Raw genomic sequence first — 23,272 nt, 5'->3', positions numbered from 1 at the left:
CCACTGCCATCCCTTCTGCAAACCTCTCACACGATTTCAGTGACCCATAGCTCTTGAGTGTTGCAGCTACAGTGGTTCAATGCCTGGATCTTTGCTCATGCATATTTTAAAGGCAACCTTCATCTTTGGTGTATGACAGTTGGTAGATGGTAAATTTTGCTTTCAAAATACCAAAAATCCCACCATAAGCTGTTCGTGTTGTTTGGAAATGGCATTCTTCACTTCTGGTCCTAAACTGGCACATAGTGTGTTACTTTATGGTGGTGAATACAGAATACTGCAGATGGCATTAGCTATCAGGTCTGTTCTGTCTAGCTGTCTACACTATGCCCATCACCACATTATTTGAGCACCTTGCTTAACATACGTTACACAATGATTTTTAAATTTGATTAAACTGAACTATAATTTCAGCTGTGCATGAGTGTAACTTTAACAAGAGAAGGGAGAAGAAGGATACTTTCCAGTACAGCAGAAACCTTTTACATGGATAACCATCTGAAACCAAAACCCTATATTTTTACAAGGTCTGGTCCTTTAACCGTTTCACTACTGCCACCGTTGCAGCCCCACATACTAGTTATGGCATCGTGGTTCTACTGTGATTTGAATGAAATGTCAGCACTTCAGAGAACTCAGCTGAAGCAGAGACCAGCAGCAAAGCACTTAACAGGTATTAGTCTAAGAGGTTTCTGGTGTTTTATGAGCTAGAGTTGAACATTTAAGAGGTCACTTGTTATTGTATTTTACCTTTCAGTGCCCTGGAAGTTTATTCTTTTATCTGGTATTGAATTTAAGGGGATTTTCTTCTATTTCTGTTATTTTGGGGGGCTGTGTTGATGTATCTAAAATGTATTATACTAGCAGCTCTGTTCATTCAATTGTAACATTAATGATCTTGCATTTATTTAGTTCCTTTTATCCAAATGGGTCCAAAAATCACGTTAGCCCTTGCCTATATAATTTGTACAATATATATATATATATGAATCACATTACCCACCTCTGAGCCACCAATGGGATGGAACACAGCACTGAATCTTATATTTGCATGTTTCCCTTAATCAGCTGCAGTGTCAGTTAATATCTGATATGTTCTCTGCTAGAGGTTTCTATGTCTTATCCTTGTAGGAGAAGGCATCAGCAGCTTAATAGGTCACATTTTTCTAAGATCCCTCCACTAGCCTCCAAGTATGCATGCTGGGTTGTAACATGTTTGCTTTTTGGATACTCACATTTTTGTGCATGGAAAAACTTGACATCAGAAAGAAAGCATACAACTAAATGTACAATTACAGGTGTGCCCATTCAGAAGGCATTTCTGAAAATGTGTCCCGAAGGGCAATTGTTATTTCCAATCAATATCGTTCTTAGACTGCAAAAATACAACAAACTCATTATACAACCGCCTGATTACTACTGTGAACCAAGCAGCAGAAGGAAGACTTTTTTTTAAGGTGTGGTAGGGATTTTTCTTTTTTTGTAACATGTTACTTGATAAAGAAATGTTTATACTAATCATGGAAAAAGCTAAATAGTTTGAAGAGATATTAAAGTAATGGATGAAAGGACTTAAATCTGGGCAGCCTTTATTTAGTGGAGTCAAAAATAAACATTGAGTTAACAGACAGAAACTATAATAGAACCTTACGGGGTGAATGGCACAATATGATATGGGCAAGCAAATGCAGTTAAATTGGTAATGCCCCATATGCTTTCTATACCTACAATAAGGAGACCGTTGAGCCAAGAATGCACACATGTGCTAAGGTATGAGAGAATATGTGTGTGGGTTCTATTTACCTGGGCATTTCCTTGCTTTATTTTGTCTGTGTCACAAGATCAACCTTAACTTTCAGATGGAACATGCTTAGATAAACTAGTCTTTATCTTGACCTACTAATTTGTGTGAAAACTACAAAGCTGCTTTGTCTTGACTAGGATATTATCTTGTTTTAGCTAACTCTACTTAAAAGCACACCTTTTTTCCACCTAATGAAGACAAGGCCTATGTCTCATCCCCTGTTAGTGGCTGGTCAGCTTGGCCATGTTCCTAGCTCTCACAAATATATGAGTCTCACAATCTTTGATGATTTCATCAAGTCTCAGCTCCTGGAAGCATATTATTATCTGTATGACCAGAGCGCCTAGGAACCCAAATCAGGGACCAGGATGCCCATGGTACTAGGTGCTGTACAAACACAACAAAAAGATTGTCCTTGCCCAAAGAGCTTACAAGCTACGTATAAAACAAGAGACAACAGATGGATACAGACACATGAGAGTACAAGGAAACAATGAGACAATATCGGTCAGCATTATCAGCTGTGGTCTCAGTACTTCAGCAGCCTAACCATTTTGTCAAGTATATGTAGGCATAATAGAAAAGGAGAATTTTTAAGGAGAGTTGGCTCTCACCTATTTACAGTATTTCTGAGGGGAACAGAGATCTCCCTACTCTGAACTCTCTGTGTGGCTAACCCTGTCCCTTTTTCTCCCCACTGCACTTCCTTCCTGTGCCTCTTTATCAGCTGTTAGGCCCAACTGAGTTCTTACCTCACCCAGCCCCCAATCAGCTTCACCTGGGACACTAATTAGCCTCCAAGTGATCAGAGTGCAGGCTCACTGACTCACTCCCTGCACTCTGTCACACACCTCTCCCTTGGCCTACTGTCCAGTCTCTCTTCCTCTGCGCCCTCCCTTCTTTAAAGGAGGCGCTGGGCTCCTTATGCTCATATTTGCCCGCAGGGTGGTGTCCATGCTCCACCTGCAGAAGTCACACTTTGTGGTGTGGTTTGCCCAGATAACTCTGTTTCCGCCCACAGGTCCCCACACCATGGGCAGCCTGTTTCGCCACTCCCTTTGCCTTCTCCTTCAGTTTGGGGTGGGGCCTAATGCTTTGCCTCCCTTTTCTGCTCCACTGGGGGCTCTGGTTCCCCCACCCCACACTGGTCCCGGGATCCATCCTCCCGCTGTGCTGGTGATGAGGTTCCCTAGAACTATCTGCTTTCTGCCTGCAAGCTAGGAGCACTGTTTTCCCCTGCCTCTTGTGCTAGGCTGTGTTTCCACAATGTATTTCCCTAGGGAGGTCTCATTTTCTTTCTGGTTTGTATCTTTAGGTCGTGGTTTCTCTGGTTTTCCTAGATTAGTTCTTTTGCCCTGTTTGCTGCTGGTCTTGCTTCCTGCTGTGGGGGACTCTTGACCCTCATTCTCCCCTTATAGGGGAAGGGGGTAAACTGTCTTAAAAATGACTGGATGGGGCAGCCCATCTACCGCCCCTTAAACCGCTCTTAGAACTCTAGGGGTATTCCTGCCACTGGGCAGAGCCTCTTCTCACTGTGAATGCATTCTAATTTCAGCTTGTCACCTGGCAGCACCCAATGGGGCTTCACCAAACCCCTCTGGACCAGGGTGCGGCCTGAAGCCATGTCCACCAGTCCCCTCTGGTACCTCCTCCCCACTTTTACCCGGATGGTAGGCGTTTTCTTTTTCTACCCACTTCCTATAGTTCTAGTCCACCCATAAAACCTGGTATACCCACACTCCATAACTGGGCACTAGAAGTAAACCACTCCCCGGTTCTCTGAAGGAGTCCCCCTCGTTCTCTCCTTTTTCTTTTCAGGTATCCTGGGTGTGGCCAAATAACCCTCCTCCTTCCCCATGCCCAGTCCCTGAAAGGTCTGGAATTCTTTCTTAGAAAAGTCTGCGTCCACAAACTCCTCTGCCAGTTTTACTGCTTTCTCCAGAGTCACTGGCTAGTGCCTTTGGACCCACATGTCTGTGCTTTCAGGGAGGCTCTGGAGGAATTGCTCCAGTATTATTATGCCTATTACCACCCCAGTTCTTCAGGTAGCTGGTTATAGCCATGGGTTGCCCAGTCTGTCAATTTTTGTGCAAATGCCTGCGTTGCATGCCTCCAGTCCATCTAGCAGCCTGAAATTTTTGTCTGTATTTTTCATCCAACAGGCCAACCCTGTCTAGGACAGCAGTCTTTACTCTATCATAGTCCTGTGCCTGTTCCTCGGTCAGGGCCATATAGGCCCCCTGATAAGTAGGGTGCCACTCAGAGGGCCCATGATCCCTAACCTCATCTGGCTCCCATTGCTGCTCTGTCAAAACTTAATAAAAACACATCAGGGTTCTACTGCTGTTCCCAGTCACAGGACTCCCCAGACCCCGTATCAGTAGGGGGTCATTACACAGATAAAATACACTATACACTGAGATTAGGCACCTCACACCACCAGTACCCTAGCGCAAGTGCTGTAAAGGGTGGACCACCCCATCGGCATAACCCATGCCTTCTTTCCTGGCGGTACTCCGTTCCTGCACCTCAACCATCGATTATGTCTGTGTCACAAGATCAACCTTAACTTTCAGATGGAACATGCTTAGATAAATCCATAACCATAAATCCATATGGGGATTTAGACCTGTTACTAGCAGTGACTTGAACCAGCAGTGTGTGTATTACACTTTCACTATATTTTCCTCAAGCTGAATGATTACATCATGTAAACGATGGCTGATGAATCAAGCCAAATGTTTCTAGAACAGTGGCTCAAAAGAAGGAAATTGAAAGTGCACCACTGAATTTCCTAACAAGCTTTTTGTTGAAAGGGAGATGTCAGAAGGAAAAGAGAACATCATATCAACACAGATGAGATTATCTGGGGGAGGAAAAAGGAAGAATATGGTTGTTTCGTCTCCCTCTGGCTCAATGCTTAGTGTTGCTATTTGTTAATATAAAACATGCAATACCATGCTTGTTATAGGAATATCTTGTCTATACTTCAAAAACAATTTCTGTATCATAACAGGCATTAGTTCAGTTCCCTTTAGTGTTTAAAAAAACTGTTTGGACAAAATTAACTTCTTGTTTTGGAATCCCACCTTTAAATTGTTGACAGTAAAGGAGGCCCTAAAAATAATGGGTAAAAATAATTTTAAAAACAATCTGTCTCATGACCATGACACCTTCTAAAAGTGCATCACATCTGGAAGGAATCCATGTCTATCCTCAAAATGCAGTTGTTAGATTATTGGCCAGATCTTCAGCTGGCTCCATTGACAATAGCCAAATTAAAAAAATTACATTGAGACTTCCAAGGAAAGCCCATGAAAGAATGCAAACTTTAGTTGCAAGTGTGATGTCTGTGATTTGGGAGGTGGCCCTCTGAGCTAATTCTGAGCCAACAGACAAGCACACTATTAGTGTGGGGACTGGACTGTTGGAGGTGCCATATCTTGGATTAGATATACAACCAGGCTTGTGACCACTGATACTCTTGAAAGATCTCATGTCACTTTTCACAAGAATAAGGTTGGTATCCCCATTGTCCTGGTCCCAGTTTGGATAATTACATTTTGCTTACCATTACTATAATACAGGGTATTCTATATCATCTAATGTCATGAATCCCTTTCTCTGTTAGAAAGCTAGTTCTACAAGGTCTCCAAGTTATAACTGTACACTGTTGAGTTTTATATTAGTTATTTACACTGTGTCTTAATATAGCAAAACATCTTGGTGGTCTATGAGTCTTTCCATTTTTATCTCATATTAATCATTCCGATGTCCTCCTCCTCCCAAACTGTTTTAATTATTAATTATTTTTGTTTTTTATTGGTACTGAGGTAGTATCCAAAAGTCCCAATGAAGCTCAGAACCCCCCTAAACTAGGTGCTCCATAAACACCAAAGACATAACCTTTGCTCCAAAGGACTTACAATCTAAAAAGATGTGACAGACAGACAATAATAAACAAAAACAAGGGGTAGTCATAGGTACCTGTCTTGTTGGCTCTTTTTTCACTATTGCCAACCTCAAACATTCAAAAATCATGAGGTAGGCCTAAAAAATAATGAGATTTAAAAATGGTTCCTGAGCCTTTGGTTCACTCAGGTCATGTTTTCAAGCTTTTCTCCGTAACATGGGGGTTAGAAAGCTACTTTCATTTTAAATGAAAGCCAAGATTCTGACCACACCATTTGACTCCAGGAGCTGGGGCCTTAAAAAAAATACCAAATATCACGAGACTTGTGATAAAATTGTGAGAGTGAGCAACACTGCTTTTTATTAATTCCTCGCCTAATTATTACTTTTACTTTATGATTAAATTTTCTCTGCTTACTAACCCATGCCTTTCCCTGTGTCCCTTCTCTTATATTTCATTGTGTTGTTTTATTTATGGATAGGGAGTATGTTTTTCTTAGGGTCCCTATCCTGCAAAGTGCAGACCCTTACAACTGTGGAAACCTATTGACTTACGTGGGAGGGTATATGCCTTTACTGGATTGAGATGTAGCATTTGTAATGTGATGTGCAAATTAATAGCCTGCTATACCTGGTTTTTATTAAAATAATATTTAAGAAGTCATATTTTGAGGTAGTATCAACACATCATATATGCGCTGTTGAAATTTGCTTTCGGCTGAAATCTGACCGTCTCATCCCAGTAACAAGTTCTTTAAAACCAAATTTAATAAAAAAGCTGGTTGTCTTTTTCCAATTATTTCTGAGCCGCATTATTAGATTTGTATAGCTTGCAAATCTCAAGACAGATTTGTATTACATTGCTAGCTGGTTAGGCCACGGATATGACTTTATTCTGACAACTTTGCTATTTAAAATGTTTTGGAAGGCAGAATTAACCATCCCACTGAGTTCTTTAATAATAAGGGATTCTAATGCCATTTAAATGCAAAGCTACCAGTACATAATACAGGCAAGTGAAAGGAGACCAGTAAAGGATCTTTCAGAAATGGGTTTTCTGCAATCTGCGTATATTTTTTTTCTATTTTGATATATAAAGGCAGCCTGAAATAAGTCTTGTTTTGAATCTACTCTAAACAAGCACTAGTACAGACTGGACAGACAAGTACAACTTTTAGCACCACGTGAACAGGTTGGGGCCATGTTGTTAAATACACCTGAGACCAGTCTATGCTGCCTCTCCTACTGTTGCCAGCCCTGGTGCAACTGCATCAGCACTAAATCCATCATGGGAGAATTTCTGAACACAGTCTATAAACTGAATCCTGCAAAACCTAGGTATGTCAGTAATGTTCGTCATGTGCACAGTCCTGTGACTATGTGAGTAAAGTTACTCTCATGCCTGCAGGTTTGTAGAATTAGGCCTTAATTAAGACAAAGACAACAGGAAGTGTAGAAGAAAATTTGAGAGGAATAAAGATGAGGTAAAGATCATATTTCCTCTTGCGTGAGCAGTGCATATGTCTTGAGCATCACATAATTTTTTTACTTGCTTATTTGAGAGAGATTTCCTCATTTTGGATTAATTTCTGCTGATGAAGAAATCACTGTAGGTGTGTCAGGTGACATATTTAGACTCTCAACGCTATGTTTTTAAATCTCCCTCATTAACATAAGAACTCCCATACTGGGTCAGACCAGAGGTCCATCTAGCCCAGTATCCTGTCTTCCAACAATGGCTAATGCCAGGTGCTTCAGAGGAAATGAACAAAACAGCTAACCATCAAGTGATCCATCCCCTATCCCCAGCTTCTGGCAAATTGTAGCATTTAAATTGTCACAGTCCTGGTACTATCAAAGTACAACAATGTTTTTAAATATTTGTTGGATGGTCTCTGAAATGGCTTTGTCAAACAGTACGAAACGGAACAATTCAATAAAGAAGCAGCAAAGCACATGTGCGTGTATACTGTTTTATCTTATTTAGCCTCGCCAGGTTTGAGAGTAGCACATTTTGCCACAATCAATACCTTATCTAGTCCTGCTGATTTGACTTCAGTCAGCAACCCTTGCTTTAAAAAAGAGAGAGCAGAGAAGTAGGTTTTAGACAGGCTGAAGGGAGCAGGAGAGGAATTGTACAGCAAACACCAAAGTCTCACAAAGAAGTGGACACAGCAGTGGATGAAGTGTGTCACGATCTTAAGTGTGTAGTTACTTGGGATCTTGTGGCATAAAACAACATCATACATGTACAAAAGATAAAAAGGAGGAAGCCTTGGAAAGAGGTAGTTAGCCTGTCCTCACCAAGAGAGGGGACATTAAAAGGCTCCTAAGAGCCTCTTCTCTAAACCAAGCTGCCCTGGAAGGGTCTTAATTTCTGTCAGCTAAACATAGCCTTCAGTTTCACTTGTCTAAACAACAAACCTTCCTTCTCTACAGCATAGTAATTCACTCCTCACAACAACGCCTCTGGAATCCCAAAATAGCAATTAGTACAACTTGCTGCCACCAGCAAAACTAACCAGCAAGGCAGAGAAGCTTCTATTTCACACTTGCTTCCTCTCCTCCACTATTTCCTTTTCTTTTTCTGATCCCTCCCCCTCTTTCCTTTCCCTGTTTTCTCCTCCTCTTCTGCCTTGTTCTATCTCCTCACAATCTCTCTCCTTCTTTGCCCCCATTTCAAATATCTTTTAAAAATATAGTAGTGGTATTAACAAGTGGCGCCAAAGTGTAAAAAAAGGACAGGAACTTGGGTGCTTGTCAGAGGCAGATACAGTACATTAGGCAGCTATCCAAGACGGAGTTCTGGTATGTGACTAGGTTTTTATCCAGTGTCCATTGGGTCATTATTATCCATCCTTGATTTGATGGTAGATTGCAATACTGCCTCTGCTGTCTCTCCATCTCCTAGGCCAGGGTAATGCAGTTGTCCCACATGGCTTTTTGATTGGCAGTCTGTTATAATTTCTAATAATTTGGGGCAATAACTTTCTTGTAGCTATTCTCGGTTCCGTGCATCTTGCGGAGTCGATTGCGTTTTGAGCTCTGCACCAGTGGAAATGACTCCACACAGTCGTGAGGCAAGGGTGATTGAGATACCCTTGGAAGTCTGGACGTCGGCGTGACCATTTCAATCACTCCTCTCTCACGCTGGCCGTCCTCCAACTTTTCACTGGGCTGCGTGTCGCCAGCCTTAGTTCATGGGTTCTCAGCTTGGGGCTTTGGACCAGATTTCACAGGGCTTCACCCACCTCTATTTAGGCAAGATAGGCAGCAACAGGCCCCCCCACAGAACTTGTCTCTGTTTATTGGGAGGTTACAGAACGGAATAGATTGAGGGCAACAACCCTAGTGGGGGCGGGAGGAGAGAGTGTGTGTGTGTGTGTGTGTGTGTGCGCTGCGCTGCCTAGGCCGTAGCCGCCTGAGGGCTGAGGTGAGGCAGTTTGTTCCATGGGTTGAGAAAGGGGGGGCTGTTGTCCTGCAGGGGTTCATGGGTCTCCCTTCCCATGCTGCCCCCGCCCGGCCACTTTCTCCTCCTGGCTCTCTTTAGAGTCAGTCGTTGTGGTACGGACCTGAGACCGGCGCTGTCAGCACAAGCAAACTACAGCTCCCGGCAGGCCCCGCGGCCCGTCCCTGCCCACGCAAACTACAGCTCCCGGCAGGCCCCGCGGCCCGTCCCTGCCCACGCAAACTACAGCTCCCGGCAGGCCCCGCGGCCCAGCCCCTTCAGCCAAACCCTTAGGCGGGGGGGGCTCCGCTCCGGCCCCGTCACGTGACAGGGCGAAGTTGGCCCGTGCCGTGAGGGGTGCGCTCGGCGCGGAAGCGGGACTCGGGCCCACGGCAGGGGGGAAACGGCGACTGGAGCGCGGTGAGTGGCCCCGGCCTCCCACAGGGCAACGGGCGGCTCCTGCTGACCCCGGGGCTGCGGAACAGGAGCCCGGCCTGGCTCCCCCTCCGCGCGAAGTACTCCCCCCCCCCGTCCCCACAGCAACCCCCCCCAGAGTCCCCCGATATACCCCTCCCCCACGCCAACCCGCACCCCTATAGCTCCACCCTGGCACGCCCCAACGCCCCACCCCGCCATGCCCCTCGTCCGCACCCACCGCCCCACCCCACCCTCACCCCCACCCCCGCCATACACCTCCCCTGCGCTCCTGCCAAACCCCTCCCCCCCCAGAGTCCCTTCCCCCACCTTGCCTCCTAGGTCACTCTCACCTGCCATGCCCCTCCCCCAGGCGCCTTGCCCCATATGTCCCTCCCCCAAGGTAGCCCCCACGCCGCAGAGTCTTTACCCGCTGGGTCACTGCCATCCAGTCACGCCCTTCCACTCATGGCACCCTCTCCCTTTTCCTTCCTAGGCGGGCCCCCCCACATCCTACATAGCACCTCTTCTTCCAGCCATCACCATGCCCGCCACCCCGTCTTTCCCGTGCCCCTGCCCCCAGGTCAGCCCCAGCCCGCGGAACATCACTTCACTTCCTTAGCGCTTGGTGTGACCATTAACTCTCAGGCCATTTCCTCTCCCTTCTCTCAAGTCACATCTCACCTTGTTTCCCAAGACACTTTCTGGGCTCCTACCTTCCTGCCATCTTAAACCCTTTTAAAAGCTGTAAGTTGTGTTGGAGAAGGATATCAGGCCATGAAGAGATTTCCCATCCCCCAGTGTTGCTCTCGGTTTGGGTGCTATGTAAATTACCTTTGGCTTCAAACCGAGATGCTGCTTCATGGGAGTCTTTAGGAGTATGTTTTTGTTACTATTATTATTCATTCCCTTGGGATTTTTCTTCTGTTTCTAGCTGCTCCAGTGGCGTGAATGTTGGTAACTTAAAATGAGATGTTAAATGTTTCATTGAAATACATGACACATTAACAGTACCTCCCTCATTTGAAGAATTAAGTAGATTAATTCCTCCTCCTCCTCCAAAAAAGTTTCCCTTTCCAATGACATTAAAATGTGGGGCAGGTCTTTTAATTTCAGAGCAAATATTTTTATTTTATTCTTAATGAGAATAGTTCTTGCTAGCAATTTGCTAATTTGCTGTTAGTCGTTCTTTATTTCAGTCTTTTCTATGTGAAGTAGGAAAAATGGTGGTGATATTTGCAATCTGCTCATTTGGCTGAGTTAGTGCTAGAATAAAATCAGAAAAGTAAATCAGTTTTAATATCTGCATCGTTGTTTTTCAAATGATCATACTGCGAGACCTTTTAAGATTTTTTTGTTAATTTTAATGGTGCTGGGAGTAGGGCTTCCTTTAAGGAGGAGAGCTCACATTTGTTCTTAGTAGCTCTCAAAAAATACTTCTAGAGATTTTGGAAGACAAATTTTAGATCTACATTACCGGTAGTTATGTGTTGCTCAATGTTAAATGACTGAATGGATTTTGTCTTTCTTTGTGTCTGGTCTGAAGATTGCTGCCCCTTTACTGGTGTAGTTAATAAACAAGGTTATATTATGTTAAAAAACAGACCGACAGAAAATGTCTAGATAGGTTCCTACGGTTTGGCTCTACTGTGGCTTTGGTATAATTGACTACTGTCCAGAATCCTTTACTTACCCATAAGGAAATAGTACTTTTTCCATGGTTATGGTCATACTTGTTTGTCATTAGCCAGGTCTGAAGGACAAAATTTTCCTGGCAGAGAACTGTTTCAGTGGACAAAAACAAAGCATACTTATTACACACTGCTACAATATTTGGTTTTAATCCATGGTTTAGTGGTAAAAACAAACTAGGTTTCCAGATGAGGATATCCAAGCTGATAGATGCAGATAGCTGTAATGTGATTAGTGTTGTCAATATATGTCCTGCAAGTGACAAAAGTAGAGAGTTCAGAGAAAAAGAACAGACCTGTATGAAATGTTGTCATCATCTAGTTTGATCAAACTAATTCTACAGTAACTTTTTTTTGTCTAGTAGAGTACATTTCTGGTGTGTGTGATAGCTGTATAATATATTATGACATTCCCTTAAACTCTTTGACAAAATTAATCTTGCACACTGTGTAACAGTCTTTTAAAAATGTTGTGTGTGTCAGAGGGCATATAGCTTACTGTTATGGAATTGGAATTCTATAAATTACAATTTCTTTTTCAGCCCCAGTTGAGTCTCTAAGGTGCCACAAGTACTCCTTTTCCTTTTGCGAATACAGACTAACACGGCTGTTACTCTGAAACCTGCATAGAGACTGTCTTCTCAACATAAATATATAGCTGTATGTGAAAATAATACATCAAAACAAAACATTACTGCACACGTCTCCCCTGGGGAGAGGATCAGAGAGCAAACACATGACAGATGTTAGTCACATTGCTTAATATGCTACTGGAAACTGCTCAGACACTACAGTGATGAGTACTGTATAAGAACCTATATAGAAGAGAATGGAAAAGAAAATAGATGCTAGAGGCCAGTTTGGAACTGTCATTCTTAGGATTCCCGAGGGGAAAGCCCTTTACCTTCCCAGCTGAAATTTTGCCTCCAGCTAGTTCAGTTAGGTGGAGTTAGTTCAGTTTTTCCTTTTACACCTGCAGATCAAATTAGAAATGTGTTTACCGTTATTTCAGCTTGCTCATCATCCAGGAGGTGAGGAGCAGTTTGAGTTCCTTATTTTTCGCTTCTTATTTTGGCATTTTTAAATTAATACCTGCTAGAACATTGCTGGCAACTGTGGGATGCCTCTCCCCACCTGTTGGATTGCTGCCAGAGGCCCAGTTATAACACAAAAAACAAATAAACACCATTTGTAGCAGAGGTGCTTAGTTTACTGTAGTCATTCAGCCTTGCACTGAAGTGGATCTGTTCATGCTTTTGCAACTAAAATGACTTGACAGATTCTAAGGGGGAGCAGCAGGTGAAGTTAGGGTCTCCCTGAAAGTGGTAGGTTTCAGAGTAACAGCCGTGTTAGTCTGTATTCGCAAAAAGAAAAGGAGGACTTGTGGCACCTTAGAGACTAACCAATTTATTTGAGCATGAGCTTTCGTGAGCTACAGCTCACTTCATCGGATGCATACCGTGGAAACTGCAGCAGACATTATATACACACAGAGATCATGAAACAATACCTCCCCTCCCACCCCACTGTCCTGCTGGTAATAGCTTATCTAAAGTGATCATCAGGTGGGCCATTTCCAGCACAGATCCAGGTTTTCTCACCCTCCACCCCCCCCCCCCACACAAACTCACTCTCCTGCTGGTAATAGCCCATCCAAAGTGACAACACTCTTCACAGTGTGCATGATAATCAAGGTGGGCCATATCCAGCACAAATCCAGGCTTTCTCCCCCCCCCCACTTTTTTCCGGGGACACTCACACAAACTCACTCTCCTGCTGGCAATAGCTCATCCAAACTGACCGCTCTCCAAGTTTAAATCCAAGTTTAACCAGAACGACGGGGGGTGGGGGGGTTGGAAAAAACAAGGGGAAATAGGCTACCTTGCATAATGACTTAGCCACTCCCAGTCTCTATTTAAGCCTAAATTAATAGTATCCAATTTGCAAATGAATTCCAATTCAGCAGTTTCTCGCTGGAGTCTGGATTTGAAGTTTTTTTGTTTTAAGATAGCGACCTTCATGTCTGTGATTGCGTGGCCAGAGAGATTGAAGTGTTCTCCGACTGGTTTATGAATGTTATAATTCTTGATGTCTGATTTGTGTCCATTTATTCTTTTACGTAGAGACTGTCCAGTTTGACCAATGTAAATGGCAGAGGGGCATTGCTGGCACATGATGGCATATATCACAGTGGTGGATGTGCAGGTGAAAGAGCCTCTGATAGTGTGGCTGATGTTATTAGGCCCTGTGATGGTGTCCCCTGAATAGATATGTGGGCACAGTTGGCAACGGGCTTTGTTGCAAGGATAAGTTCCTGGGTTAGTGGTTCTGTTGTGTGGTGTGTGGTTGCTAGTGAGTATTTGCTTCAGGTTGGGGGGCTGTCTGTAGGCAAGGACTGGCCTGTCTCCCAAAATTTGTGAGAGTGTTGGGTCATCCTTCAGGATAGGTTGTAGATCCTTAATAATGCGTTGGAGGGGTTTTAGTTGGGGGCTGAAGGTGACGGCTAGTGGCGTTCTGTTATTTTCTTTGTTAGGCCTGTCCTGTAGTAGGTGACTTCTGGGAACTCTTCTGGCTCTATCAATCTGTTTCTTCACTTCCGCAGGTGGGTATTGTAGTTGTAAGAAAGCTTGACAGAGATCTTGTAGGTGTTTGTCTCTGTCTGAGGGGTTGGAGCAAATGCGGTTGTATCGCAGAGCTTGGCTGTAGATGATGGATCATGTGGTGTGGTCAGGGTGAAAGCATGTAGGTAGGAATAGCAGTCAGTAGGTTTCCGGTATAGGGTGGTGTTTATGTGACCATTGTTTATTAGCACTGTAGTGTCCAGGAAGTGGATCTCTTGTGTGGACTGGACCAGGCTGAGGTTGATGGTGGAAATGCTGGAAATGGCCCACCTTGATTATCATGCACATTGTAGGGAGAGTGGTCACTTTGGATGAGCTATTACCAGCAGGATAGTGAGTTTGTGTGTGTCGTTTTTGGAGGGGGGTGAGGGGGTGAGAGAACCTGGATTTGTGCAGGAAATGGCCCACCTTGATTATCATGCACATTGTGAAGAGAGTTGTCACTTTGGATGGGCTATTACCAGCAGGAGAGTGAGTTTGTGTGTGTGGGGGGTGGAGGGTGAGAAAACCTGGATTTGTGCTGGAAATGGCCCAACTTGATGATCACTTTAGATAAGCTATTACCAGCAGGACAGTGGGGTGGGAGGAGGTATTGTTTCATGATCTCTGTGTGTATATAATGTCTGCTGCAGTTTCCACAGTATGCATCCGATGAAGTGAGCTGTAGCTCACGAAAGCTCATGCTCAAATAAATTGGTTAGTCTCTAAGGTGCCACAAGTCCTCCTTTTCTTTTTCCTGAAAGTGATGGCGCCACCCAGTGAGATTGATGTTTTAGCCAGGTTATCTAAATGATCAGTTGCCCACTTAGAGGGGAGGCACTCTGGAGAGGTGTAACATTGCTAAGAGGGTGTTTAAAAATATAATTCCCCTGAAGAAATGGTTCTTCCAGATGACCATACATTTGATGGAGAGCAAGATTCACATCCTCCTCACCCCCGCATCTCCCCATCCTTTAGCTAGTTTTTTTATAGGAACCGGGGATAAATCCGGGGATAACAGGACTGAAAAATGGACTAAAGGGAACAAAAAGTACAGGTGAAAGAGAATGGCACACTAATATATCCATTGTTTGAGAACATTATCAATGGGGAATTGGGAAAAACTTGGACATAGGATATCATTTCAACCGTCATAATGAAGTTTTTATAAGGTATAGCAAAATGTAAAGTAGAAATAACTTCCATTTCATAGGTGGAATCATCAGTTAAATCTTTAGCAATAGAGCTACTGTGGCCTGAGGAGATATCTTTCAAAAAGAACAAGCAGAAAGACAGACTGAAGACTTTTTTAAAAGAAACTTTGAAGCAGCATCTGTTGCCCCTCAAACATTTTCATCAACTACATCCGTTTTTCGCAACATGAGTGGCGGGGTGGGAGGTACAGACTACTTCAATGGGATGCAAAGGAGAGAAAAGGGTCTGTCTGGCTTGGAAAGCTGCAGATCATTCCTAACTACATGTGCACACTGCAAATGTGCTGCTCAGTCTGTGTTTCCTTTTTTCTTTGCTTCTGTTGTGCTGCTTTCACTGTACAGGGCTTCAGACTGAGATAGCAACCTGTCACACCCGAACCTTGTTTGCTGGGCTTGCGTGGCACCCACATCCACTTTGGTGGGCACCAGTGGATGTTCCCCCATGCCAGCAGTGTGTGCCTTCGAATTGAGTTGGGTAATGAGTGGGAGGAATCAGAGCTACCAGGGAATAAATGAAGGTAGGAGGTATGTAAGGGACAAGTCAGAAAAATGCAAGAGCAACAAAGGAAAGAACATGAGGATGACAAAGGGGGGGCAGACAGAAAAAGAAGAGTACAAGAGAAAGGCGACAGAAAAAAGAGATGGCACTATCATAATGTGGCACTGGGGACATATACCAATCCCTCCCCAAGGGTGGAGGAGAAGCACCACCAACAAAAAATATTGGGAACCACTGACGTGCATGCTGCTTGCTCTTGATGATATGAAGACAAAAGATATAGCAAGACAGTAAAGAAAAGTCAATCTGCTAAAATCTTACTTCAGCTACATCTGTCATGGCACACACTTCCGTTGGTTCCTTAATCTGTCTTGTGAGATGTGGCTTCTAATGCTATTGCTAAAAGACACTGTTGACTCCTCCATGGCAACCTCTCCAAGCAATTTTTTCAACATAATTTGAAGGAGGGAAACAGTTGAGTGAACAGTTAGAGAAAGTACTGTTGGAGGCCAATGACAAGAATATGTCCTCTGCACCTTAAATGGCCTTACAGGAGGGCTAATTAACTCTTCAAATGTAGTCGTTTTGAAATTGGGGTGGAAGTTAGGTAGAGTTCCGGCTACAAAGGAAAACTCTGAAACAGAAAGTGAGGAGGAAAGTCTAGGAGCGAGAAAAAATCCTCTCCAAATAAGAGTTGGGTTTCCTAGAAAAAAATTTCATTCAATACCTGCTCTAGAACAGCAGGAGTGTTTTTTTAATTTAATTTTAATTTTTTTAAAGCCATAGGTACAGTAACATCTTGTCTCTTGGGTCTGGGAAGCATTGGGAGAATATCTTGTCAAATTTGCCAATGAGTATTTTCACACTTTCCCCATGCTGCCTCTTATGCAAGGGAGGACTCCCCGTAAAAATCTGCAAGGCCACCACATTCTTTTCCTTTAAATCTCTTTAAAACCCAACAGTGCTGTGATGTCTATAATACGCTTGACGTTTGTTAGGCAGCTGGAGTGCTATGACTGCTGCTTATTATATTAATTGTAACTATCTCATTGTTATCTCATGCACTGTATTGTATCCCCCCGTTCTCATTTAATACAATTCTGTTGTGAGCTCTTTACGGCAGGAGTCATTGTCTTGTTATGTGTATGTTTGGTGTGTATGAGGAAACTATTGGGAGTGGTTCCAACTCCTTAATAGTGTACCTCTCATGATCCAGCTTTTCATTCGTAGTCTCACAGAGAATTGGTTATGTCAGAGGCATTACTACATAGTCCTAAAAGGACAGGCCAGCCTGGAAAAGAGCTCAGTATAAGCACAGAGCAGGTAGAAAAGTCTTCTGGAACTAGGAGTGATACTACTGACGACAGTCCTCCTTATGAGACACACTCAAGAATCTGCATACGTTAGTGATGAATCTGACTGACTTCACTTACGTAAACCTACAAGCGGTCTAAACAATATTAGGAAATTCTGCAAATAGAGCATATACTATTCAGTCAAGCCACATACATGTGAAGAGCTTTCCACATGAAGGTTGTTTGACTTATCAGGCAATTTGCACATACTGATCGCTGCCTGAATTTACATCTGCCTTCAAAACTCCAAGAAACTTGGAGCTCCACAGGTAGATGCACTTGACTAAATTTGTGAATTGTTTCTGGTGCAAATGAAATGTGCAATCTGGCAATGGATATCCTATTCACTTATTGGTTAGGCATGCATTCAGACCACAGTCAGCAGGATCATTCAGACAGTAAGGGTAGCGAAACCATTAATGATGTATGTAAACCAAGATGAGCTTAGAATGCTATTGTCTTCTGACCCAGTGGAATTGTTATTATACAGCTTACCCTACTAAGCAGGCTATTATTTTCAGGTCCTATTTGGCATCCAAAGCCAGAAACTTTGAACTTAACAGTAGCAACTGAAATAAATTTGTTGAGTGAGATAGATATATCTGAATGTGCAAGCAAATAAAATGAAAGCTTTTTAGTGGAGCTGCTGGTTTTTAAGGAACTGGTGTCTAGCCTGTTGCCTTAAGGCTCTTAACTGTGTATCTTGAGAGTGACTTTCTTATGAAGAAAATTTTTGTATTTAATTACAAACTTAAAATGTGTTCTCTGACAGCTTTTTTTTTCAGGAGGGGAGTAAAGAGTAAGCAGCATCTGAGGAGGGGCTACTTTGAGGGGAGGGATGAGGGAAGAGAAAGCAGAAGGTTGGAGCCATGTTGTCTTTACAGGAGTGGGAAGGGAGGGGGAGCAAGCAAGTTGCAGAGCAGTTGGTGGAGGGATGGGGCCCATGGGGGAGAGAGAACTAGCAAGCGGAGAAGCAGGTGTACTGCAAAAAGGACTCTTTAGAAAAAGAGAAAGGAAAAAAAAAAAGCCATCAGTTTCCTCTTTAAGCCCAGCTGGGAAGCTGAAGAAGCATCTTAGTAACTTAGAAAGTAAAATTTAGTTTTAGGCACCCAAATTAGGAGCTACTTTTATGCTTTCAGTGCAGTTTCTTGAGAGAATTCAGGAAGGGGTTGGAGGGGGAAAATATTGTAGGTTTAAACTACGCTATCTCATCTGATTATGTCCCCTTCACATTTTGAAATAGGACATTTGACTCTTACACTGAAAATGTTTGGATGCTATTGATTTTGGATTTGAAGATGTGGAGAAAAAGGGATTTATCTGTATTTTTTTATGAATATCATCTGTACTTCAGTTCACCTGTTTGATGTCCTGTCTGATTTAATGGAATTTAAATCAAAGGAGGCTGTTAGGGGGAAACAAACAGGCAATAATGACAAAGTTAAGGTAGTGCCAGAGAGAGTACCTAGGATCCTCAAGGAAACAATGGGGGAAATACTAATAGGGAAATGCCTGGCTACAATCAGGCTAGCAGTTTAATTTTCTCAGACCTGTGGATGGGGTCAAAAGGGCATTAAACTATTAGATCCTGGCCTAGAGAGGAACCAGTGTGACGGGGCAGCCACTGCTAGGGACATAATGTAGGGTTACCAACTGTCTAATTGCACAAATGCAAACACCTTTGCCCCCCCGCCCATCACACCCCCACTCACTCTCCTGCACCCACACTCACTTTCACCGGGCTGGAGCAGAGGGTTGGGGTGTGGGAGGGGATGTAGGCTCTGGGCTAGGGGGTGGGGCCAAGGAGTTCAGAGTGGCAGGGGGCTCCAAACTGAGCCTGGGGCAGGGGGTTGGGGTACAGGGGATATGTGGGGTACAGGCTCTAGGAGGGAGTTTGGGTTTAGGAGGGGACTCAGAACTGGAGCAGGGGGTTGGAGTGTAGGAGGAGGTGAGGCAGGAGAGCAAGCTCTGGATGGAGCTTACCTCGGGCTGCTCCCTGAAGCGACTGGCATGTCTGGCTCCTAGGCGGAGGCATGGCCAGGCGGCTCTGCACACTGCCACTGCCTGCAGATACCACCCCTGCAGCACCCATTGGCCGCAGTGTCGGCACTCAGGGCAGGGTGCGGGGCAGCATGTGGAGACCCCCTGGCCGCCTCTGCGCCTAGGAGCTGGACATGCTGGCCCATTCTGGGAGTTAAGCGGAGCCAGGGTAGGTAGGGAGCCTGCCTTAGTGCTGCTGTGCTGCTGACCGGACTTTTGGCTATTAAAATGTCCCGGATTGCTTTTAATAGTCACCGGGAGATTGAGGCCGATTTCAGTAGATTCCTGGCCAATCTGGGAGGGTTGGTAATCCTAGACGTAAGGGGAAGAAGCACAGAAATGGTGGTATCTTGGCTAAGAGCAAGAAAAGTGCAAAACTTGCAAGGAAAGGATCGAGATTAGTTGGGACCAGATGTGTATAGACTGTTGTTTTAATCTTTCTCTTGGCTTGGTATGTACTTTAGCGTAAATAGATGATACATTTGTTTTGAATAAGTTGTTTTATAGTCACTTTACTCAACCATAGGTTGCAGGCTTCCAGAGACTCATTTCTTACAGATGCCAAATACAGTTGGGTCTGTTGTGTTAACACAGTTGGAAATGGGGGGAGCTGCCACTCCAGGAGCTGGTCTGTGAGTGGTAGAATTGAGGGCCTCCACATGGAGAGAGGTGAAGGTTACAAAATTTGTCACTTGAGTGCACTAGAGGATGGCCGCAATAGGAGTCTAAGGCACTCATAACAATGGCAGTACCATTGGAATGGGGGGTGTGGTAACCTGGTGATCCAGTCTAAAGTGCGGGTAGAGGTCTGACACTTAGGGCTTGTCTACACTTACCGGGCTATTGACATGCAGCGATCGATGCATCAGTGGTCAATTTAGCGGGTCTGGAGAAGACCTGCTAAAGCGACCACAGATCGCTCTCCCATGGACTCCTGTACTCCACCGGATTGAGAAGAGTAAGGGGAGGCGTCGGGGGAGCTTCTCCCATCGACATCGCGTAGTGTGGACCCTGTGGTAAGTAGATCTAAGCTGCATTGACTGGAGTTATGCTATTCACGGAGCTCAAATTGCAAAGCTTAGATTGACACTTCCCTGTAGTGTAGACAAGGCCTTAGAAAGGGTGCCCACAGAGAGACCGGGTAGAGGTCACAGTTCTAACTTCCCATTGAACTGTGACAGAAGAGAATCTTAGATTTATTATGACAGGTTTCAGAGTAGCAGCCGAGTTAGTCTGTATTCGCAAAAAGAGAAGGAGTACTTGTGGCACCTTAGAGCCTAACAAATTTATTTGAGCATAAGCTTTCGTGAGCTACAGGATGAAGTGAGCTGTAGCTCACTAAAGCTTATGCTCAAATAAATTTGTTAGTCTCTAAGGTGCCACAAGTACTCGTTTTCTTTTTCAGATTTATTATGCACTTTTGGCAATTGGCTTAATATTTCCTCTCCTGTTTAAAATACATTGTTGAAGCACTGTGCTTTCAGGTTTGCTCGTTTTGCTTATGATGATAGGAATTCTTCTTTTTCATCTGGAAAAAGAATGCTAACAGGTAAGGGCTGGTGGCCTGCAGCAGTGAGTGTGTACCAGTATACTTACAGTGCCTTAATTGTCTCTAAAAAAGAAAAGGAGTACTTGTGGCACCTTAGAGACTAACCAATTTATTTGAGCATGAGCTTTCGTGAGCTACAGCTCACTTCATCGGATGTATGCAGTGGAAAATACAGTGAGGAGATTTATATACACACAGAACATGAAAAAATGGGTGTTATCATACACACTGTAAGGAGAGTGATGTATATAAATCTCCTCACTGTATTTTCCACTGAATGCATCCAATGAAGTGAGTTGTAGCTCACAAAAGCTTATGCTCAGATAAATTGGTTAGTCTCTAAGGTGCCACAAGTGCTCCTTTTCACATTGTGAAAAGATAAACTATCAGACTGTTTCTCTTTTTTCTCCTTATCACTAAAAGTAATCCTGGTTTAAGTAAATGTTCCCCATCTTGTTTAGTCATCCCTAGTATTTATTTCTATGCATATAATTGACTTCACTATAGTTGCCTATGTCACTTGGGATGAGCCATAATGTCATCCTTTCCTCATGTTACCACTGTACCAGAAGCTTCTGGAAATACGTCTTTGATGTCTGATAGTTTAGTGTAATTTCTAGGGCTCTCAAGTGATTAAAAAAATTAATTGCTGTTAATTGTGTGATCAAAAATATTAATCGTGATTAATTGCATGATTAATCACAGTGTTAATAATAGAATACCATTTATTTAAATAGTTTTGGGTGTTTTCTACATTTTCAAATATATTCATTTAAATTTCAAGGCAGAATACAAAGTGTACAGTGCTCACTTTATATTTTTATTACAAATATTTGCACTCTAAAAAACAAAAGAAATACACCTCTACCCCAATATAACGTGACCCGATATAACATGGGTTCTCATACAACGCAGTAAAGCAAGCCTCTCCCTCCCCAGAGTCTGGGAGGCAGGAGCTGTAGGGGGGCACTTTTTGGGGCCCTGCAGGCCCAGAGTGGCCCGGGTGATTAGCAGGGGGCCGGGAGCAGCCCGCTCTGCTTCCCTCACCCTCAGCCCCAGCCGTGTCGCTCGGGGGAGGAGGCATAGGGGAAGGGATTCTCTTCCCCCCCCCCCCCGGCACTCACCGGCAGTGGTGGAAGCAGAGCAGCCCGGCCCCAGCCTGCTCCACTCCGCCAGCTCCCAGCTGTGGCGCTCCACTTCCCGCCGCCAGTGGGTGCGGGGGGTGTCCTTTCCCCAACCACCCTGCACTCACCGGCGGCAGGAAGTGGAGCTCTGCGTCTGGGAGCTGGTGGAGTGGAGCGGCCTGGGGCCACGTTGCTCCACTTCCAACCGCTGCTGGTGAGTGCCTATCAGGGGGTGGGGGGGTGGATAGGGGTCATGGCAGTCAGGGGACAGGGAGCAGGGAGGTTGGGTAGGGGGTTGGGTCCTGGGGGGTGATTAGGGACAGGGGGCTCTCTGGAGGGGGTAGTCAGGGGATAAGGAGCGGGGGGGCCAAAGCAAGTTCGATATAACGTGGTAAGAATTTTTGTCTCCTGAGGACCACGTTATATTGGGGTAGAGGTGTAGTATTTTTCAATTCCCCCATTACAAGTACTGTACTACAATTTCTTTATCATGAAAGATGAACTTACAAATGTAGAATTATGTACAAAAAACCCCTGCATTCAAAAATAAAACAATGTAAAACTTTAGAGCCTACAAGTCCACTCAGTCCTACTACTTGTTCAGCCAATTGCTCAGAGAAACAAGTTTGTTTACATTTACAGGAAATAATGCTGCCTGCTCTTGTTTACCATGTCACCTGAAAGTGAGAACAGGCATTTGCATGCACTGTTGTAGCCAGCGTCACAAGGTATTTACGTGCCGGTGCTGTAGCTATTTTTAGAAATCTCACATTGGTACCTTCTTTGTGTTTTGTCAGATCTGCAGTGAAAGTGTTCTTAAAATGAACATGTGCTGGGTCATCATCCGAGACTGCTATAACATGAAATAAATGGCAGAAGGCGGGTAAAACAGAACAGGAGACATGCAGTTCTCCCCCCAAGGAGTTCAGTCACAAATTTAATTAACGCATTATTTTTTCAACAAGCGTCATCAGCATTGAAATTTGTCCTCTGGAGTGGTGGCCAAAGCATGAAGGGACATACAAATGTTTAGCATATCTGGCACGTAAATACCTTGTAATGCCAACTACAAAAGTGCCATGTGAATACCTGTTCTCACTTTCAGGTGACGTAATCAAGAAGCAGGCAGCATTATCTTCCATAAATTTAAACAAGTCTGTTTCTCTAAGTGATTGCCTAAACAACAAGTAGGACTGAGTGGACTTGTAGGCGCTAAAGTTTTACATTGTTTTGTTTTTAGTGCAATTATGTAATAAAAAAAAATCTACATTGTAAGTTGTATTTTCATGATAAAGAGGTTGCATTACAGTACTTGTATGAGGTGAATTGAAAAATACTATTTTTTGTTTATCATTGTTACAGTGCAAATATTTGTAATAAAAATAAATATAAAGTGAGCGCTGTACACTTTGTATTCTGTGTTGTAATTGAAATCAAATACTTGAAAATGTAGAAAAACTTCCAAAATATTTAATAAATTTCAATTAATATTCTGTTTTTAATAGTGCGATTAAAACTGTGATTAATCATGATTAATTTTTTTTGAGTTAATCGCATGAGTTAACTGCGATTAATCGACAGCCCTAGTAATTTCACATCCTTGTAAAAATCTCTCCAGGTGA

The 23,272-nt window shown here is 43.7% G+C and overlaps 1 protein-coding gene across 1 annotated transcript in view; it reads left to right on the top strand.

The window, feature by feature from the left end:
• The first annotated feature begins 9,457 nt into the window (after nt 1–9,457).
• The window catches only part of MTM1 (myotubularin 1), a 75,739-nt gene continuing 61,924 nt past the window's right edge, over nt 9,458–23,272 (top strand). The window contains exon 1 of the mRNA XM_073358366.1: nt 9,458–9,584. The gene's annotated coding sequence lies outside the window, so the exon portion shown is untranslated. The remainder of the gene's footprint in view (nt 9,585–23,272) is intronic.

This window comes from Lepidochelys kempii, chromosome 9 (assembly GCF_965140265.1).
Source record: "Lepidochelys kempii isolate rLepKem1 chromosome 9, rLepKem1.hap2, whole genome shotgun sequence".
Taxonomy (NCBI): domain Eukaryota; kingdom Metazoa; phylum Chordata; order Testudines; family Cheloniidae; genus Lepidochelys; species Lepidochelys kempii.
This window is presented reverse-complemented; position numbering and strand designations above follow the sequence as displayed.